Genomic DNA, 6,364 nt, shown 5'->3' with positions numbered 1-6,364 from the left:
CATAGATACAATGCAATAAACCTTCTCTTTCATCATCAAACTGGGGCTTTGGGGGGGCTAGGACCTTGCTTTGGATCCTCCTGGCTCTTCATTTAAATAAAGGCTGCATGTCTTACCATTTAAATGTTAGATGCATACCTTATATTGCATGCACTTCCATTATGGCTCTATGTTGTGGCGCCTTTGATTAGAGGCTCCAGGTGATTTCTTACTTTTGCCTGTTTTGGTAAAACCACCCATGCTTCTAGACCTAAGTTAGCACCATCAATATGTAAAAAGACAAACATTTTTAGCTGTAACTGAATAACATGCTAAGTAAATTATTTGATGGGAAGAGCCATAAACTTAAACTAGTTGTATGTGAGAAGAAGTTTGGAAAACTGAACAGGAGAAATATCTTATAGGAGCAATGAGACAGCTTAAGCCGTCATATTTTGGAAGAAACAGCCTGATGGAATGTTAATGGACTGAAGCATGCAGTTTTAGTGGTCATTCATTCATTTTTATACCTGATTACTGTAATACTCATGAATGTCTGCTGCATTTCCAGCCTGTTTGGTAGTCTTTATATTTATCAGTGTTTATTTTGTACATGTCTACTGAATTAAAGCTAATAAAAATGTTAATTATTTAGTTTTCAACCATGCAAATTTATCTTAATGCCATTTTGAATTAAGGTCACAAATTTATCAGACAGCCTTTGAGCATCAGGATCAAATGCACCGCTGAAAATGAGTGTATGCCTTTATGAGTGTTCATATATCTGAGATAAATATAAGTTAAGGTGCTACATTTTTGTAAAACGCTATTTTTGTCCTTGAAATCATGCATTTATCTCAAGCATCATTACAATTTATTGTGTTTTGGTAAAATTATGCCACAAAAAAATCATCTGACATTGTAATTTAGATCTGATGGAGGCTAGATTTAGGCTCAGAAATACAAACAAAAATGTGGTGCCATTTTCATGTTTATTTACCTGCAAAATAAACTGTAAGTGCATGTATTGTGCATGTAAATTTTGCCCCTTTGGGCATGCACAGCTTACACTGACTGTTTGACATCCCTTCTGTCTGTTTGATGTGAATGTGCACTAACCAGACAGGCTCAGCTAAAGGCAAAAAAAAAAAAAAAACGAGAAATGATGTGCAGAACACGAGTCTCTCCTGTGTGCAGTGATGCTGACATTCAGCACAACAATGAAACATCCAACAGAGCAAATTGTGGCAACGCTAGCTTGTCGGCTAAATAACCCCGGAGCACAATAGAAAGTCAAATGATCCCTAATGGCTGGAGCTGACACCTGTACATAATTACATTTAGAGGGAGGACAATCGTAGAAGAAAAAGAAGAGGAATCAGAGTGAAGAGGGAGACATGAAGAGGTTTTCAGGGAGGAAAAGAGGCGAGGAATCATCTTCAGCAAACACAGACGATCATTTGTGGTGCATCATTGTCTCTGCAAACTCTCAGGCCTGTGAGGAGGAAATGCAAATGGCCTGAATGAAGCGGCTCTGGCAGCATGTGTGTGGCATATTGAATGATAATGACAAAGCGGGCTGTATCCCCAGTGAGCACGCCTGCGGAACAATGATTACAGATTGGCCGGTGTGGCCCTCAGCATCACGAGGGACTCTGATTCTCATGCTAATCAGAGCGGCTGCTGCCCACTGAAATATATCTGTACTCACAGGGCAGCAGCAAATAAGATGGAATATCCCAGTTAGGCTGTAATTGTGTAATGAAGCCCTGTTTATTTTTGATATTTCTGCTCTCAGGAATGCATACGGCGCCTGCTGACAGGCTTAACCTATTGCACCACCTGCTGGCTGCATGCTGACACCTTCAGGATGCATGCTAGCTTTTCTTTCTGGAACATTTATCCTCAGACAGGCATAAAATGTGGATGTTTTCTGTTATTTTGGTCTAAGTAGAAGCATAAGTGACCATTTTATATCTGATATATGTGTAAAAAATATTTATTCTTCCTTTAATCACATTTTTGAGAAACTGAAGGTGCCTGAAAGAACAGAAAAATTCATCAGATGAAGCTGAAACATTTCCACACTTTATCATAATATTTGTTCTTTTCTTTTTTGTCCTTGCAGGGTTTTGTTTTGGGTCATTCTGCAGATTTATGTTTCTTAAATAACCTTTTTATTCTTGGTTTAATTTTCACTCCTCTTCTGCCTTCAGGTTAATGTTATCATTAAAAGCATCTCATAGTCAAAGCAAAATTTTAAAAAAGTCATACCAAGATTCATTGCAGTTATCTTGAAATTTTATGAAAAGGGTGGAAGATTTCCAACTATGCTGCTTGATGAATTGGCAAGCAATTTAATTTCAGTTTTGTCAATTTGAGGCAGTTCTGAGATGTCCAGCACCCGAGGGGAACAAGGGAAGTTAATCTGGCTTGTTGTGATTATTGTTGTATTTTGTTATTTTATTGAATATATGTACATGTGCATTAGTCTAGAATCACTTCTTAAAACCTTACCTACATATATATATATATATATATATATATATATATATATATACACACACACACATACACTGCCTGGCCAAAAAAAAAAAAAAAAAAAGTCGCCACCTGGATTTAACTAAGCAAATAGGTATGAGCCTCCTATTGGATAATTACTGCATGGGCGATTATCTTTCAGCTGGCAACAAGTTATTTAACCCCAGCTGATGCAATGAGTAACTTCTCATTTCTTAAACAACCATGTTGAAAGACACTTCCTATGGTTGTGGAAAAGATGTTAGTCTGTTTAAGAAGGGTCAAATCATTGGCATGCAAAAAAGGCTTCAGTTTGCTAGGGAGCATAAAGATTGGACTCTGGAAGAATGGAAGAAGGTCATGTGGTCTGATGAGTCCAGATTTACCCTGTTCCAGAGTGATGGGCACATCAGGGTAAGAAGAGAGGCAGGTGAAGTGATGCACCCATCATGCCTAGTGCCTACTGTACAAGCCTGTGGGGGCAGTGCTATGATCTGGAGTTGCTGCAGTTGGTCAGGTCTAGGTTCAGCAACATTATGTGCCCAAAGAATGAGGTCAGCTGACTATCTGAATATACTGAATGACCAGGTTATTCCATCAATGGATTTTTTTCTTCCCTAATGACACGGGCATATTCCAAGATGACAATGCCAGAATTCATCAGGCTCAAATTGTGAAAGAGTGGTTCAGGGAGCATGAGACATCATCTTCACACATGGATTGGCCACCACAGAGTCCAGACCTTAACCCCATTGAGAATCTTTGGGATGTGCTGGAGAAGGCTTTGCGCAGTGGTCAGACTCTCCCATCATCAATACAAGATCTTGGTGAAAAATTAATGCAACACTGGATGAAAATAAATCTTATGACATTGCAGGCTTATTGAAACAATGCCACAGCGAATGCGTGCTGTAATCAAAGCTAAAGGTGGTCCAATGAAATATTAGAGTGTGTGACCTTTTTTTGGTGCCGACTTTTTTTTTGGCCAGGCAGTGTATTTTGATAGTTATTTATACTCCTTATTGACCCGAGTCCTTATATATATACAGAGCACTTAACAAATTTATTAGACCACCCTAACCCTAACCAAAGTAAGGTTTATGCCACAGCTGCCCTAAATTAACAGCATTGGTAATTACCAAAACAATTTTTTATGTTTCTGCAATGGTCAATACACCACCAATATGTAGAAGCTCTTTAACCCAAATGATATGTTTAATGCTAAAATATAATTGTTATTGTTATCCATGAATTTTCAAATTTACTGATTTACAAAAAACTGAAAAAAAGTAAAGCACATTAATATTTCTTGATTAATATGTCAAATGATAGTTATTTACTTGCATTCCTGAAGAGAAAAATGAGTTTTAGTGGTTGAATGTTATGCTTGATTCATTTCTGACTTCTCAGAGAAGCCCAGTGAGCCGGCTCAGATTTGGGTGAATTCAGTTTGAAATCCCTCATTCCTGTTCAAAATGGTAAAACGTGGAGAGCTCAGTGAAAATGAAAGAGTTTGCATTAAAGCACTTCATGATGCTGGATGGTCTCTGAGACAAATATGACAGGTGGTCTAATAAATTTGTTAAGCACTGTATAAATATATATTCATACACACACACACACACACACACACACACACACACACACATATATATATATATATATATATATATATATATATATATATATATATATATATATATATACAGTCGCTACAAAAAGTATGTGAACCCTTTTAGATTTCTTGGATTTCTGCATAAATTGGTCATCAAATGTGCTCCGATCTTCATCTAATTCACAACAATAGACAAACACAGTCTGCTTAAACTAATACTGCACAAAAAGGTATGTTTTCATGTTTTTATTGAACAAAACATGTAAACATTCACAGTGCAGGGTGGAAAAAGTATGTGAACCCCTAGGCTAATGACTTCTCCAAGAGCTAATTGGAGCCAGGAGTCAGGCAACCTGGAGTCCACTCAATGTGATCAGATTGGATGTGTTGGTTAAAGCTGCCCTGCCCTATAAAAACACACACCAGTTTCAGTTTTGAGTTTGCTCTTCTCAAGAAGCATTACCTGATGTTAACCATGCCTGGCTCAAAAGAGCTCTCAGAAGACCTACGATCAACAATTGTTAACTTGCATGAAGCTGGAAAGGGTTACAAAAGTATCTCTAAAAGCCTTGATGTTCATGTGTCCACGGTAAGACAGACTGTTTACAAATGGAGAAAGTTCAGCACTGTTGCTACTCTCCCTAGGTGTGGTCGTCCTGTAAAGATGACTGCAAGAACACAGCGCAGAATGCTCAATGAGGTGAAGAAGACTCCTAGAGTGTCGGCTAAAGACTTACAGAAATCTCTGGCACATGCCAACGTTTGTGTTGAGAAATCTACAATAAGTAAAACATTAAACAAGAATGGCGTTCATGGGAGGACACCACGGAGGAAGCCACTGCTGTCCAAAAAAAAAAATGGTGCACATTTGAAGTTTACAAAAGAGCACCTGGATGTTCCACAGCAGGTTGCAACTACAGGAAACGTTTGGTTGAGGTTATTGCTGCCAAAGGAGGGTCAACCAGTTATTAGCCTAGGGGTTCACATACTTTTTCCACCTTGCACTGTGAATGTTTACATGTTTTGTTCAATAACAACATGAAAACATATCATTTTTTGTGCGGTATTAGTTTAAGCAGACTGTGTTTGTCTATTGTTGTGAATTAGATGAAGATCGGAACACATTTGATGACCAATTTATGCAGAAATCCAAGAAATCTCAAAGGGTTCACATACTTTTTCTAACAACTGTATATATATATATATATATACACTAAGTTAAGAGCAGATCCTGTAAGACCAACCCAAGACTCAAGATGCTGAAGCAGGATAGTTTGGTACCGTGTCAAATTCTATACCAAAATTCAGACAGACTAGAAATAATACCAACCAAAGCCTGTACGAATCTAAATCGGAATTGTGATACGTAGCAAATGTATGTATATCTGTATGTAATGTTTCATTCCTGTACATGGAGAGGAAAGTCAACCATAGTCAACATCGTTGTTGCGTGAGCATACTTGGCCAATAAAGCTGATTCTGAATGCAAGCCTGGCCTTTGACCTGTTTAGTCTCAGGAATTCAGCTCACATGCACCTGTGCACTCATAGATCATACTAACTGTAATGTAAAGTATCGTGGAAAAATGCTGCATGTCATATGCGTATGTGCACCAATTATATTACCATACTAATTAGTAGTGTAATCTATGTGTTGTAGTCAGATGTTGAAGTAATGAATATTATCATTGTAACTCAGATACTGCGAGAAGGCTCTCTCACCTCATATGCACATTTAGCATGAGTAAAATGAATGAAAGGATCTGATCTCATGTAAAGGTGCCCAGACTCTTACATATTCTACACTTCGGATCATGTGTCGTCAGCAGTCTTGCAGTCTTTACACATTTTCCAGCCATGCTATCAGTACCCACAGACCTGTATGGACTGGAAAACAGTAACAGAGTAGTCACACGTTTGTTTGGGCCATATTAAAATTACATGTCTTCTGCTGTAAACAGTGCTATGTAGCTGTAAGTTTTTGCGCAGGTTTTGTTCTTGTACAGGTCAAAACTTATTGTTGCTTGAAATTGTATACAGACTAATTTGTGTGAATCTGTAAAGGTTTGTATTGGTGTTTTCTTAAAACTTATATGTAATTTGGGGTTTTAGTCTAATTTAGGGTGACCAAACGTCCTGTTTTCCCCAGACATGCCCTGTTTTCAGGTCCTGTCCAGGCCGTCCGGGCGTTTTTTTAATAAAGTGATGAAAATGTCCGGGTTTTCATTGTTTTTCATTGGGCCACTAAATT

Source organism: Cheilinus undulatus, unplaced genomic scaffold (genome assembly GCF_018320785.1).
Source record: "Cheilinus undulatus unplaced genomic scaffold, ASM1832078v1 Contig1, whole genome shotgun sequence".
NCBI lineage: Eukaryota > Metazoa > Chordata > Actinopteri > Labriformes > Labridae > Cheilinus > Cheilinus undulatus.
This window is presented reverse-complemented; position numbering follows the sequence as displayed.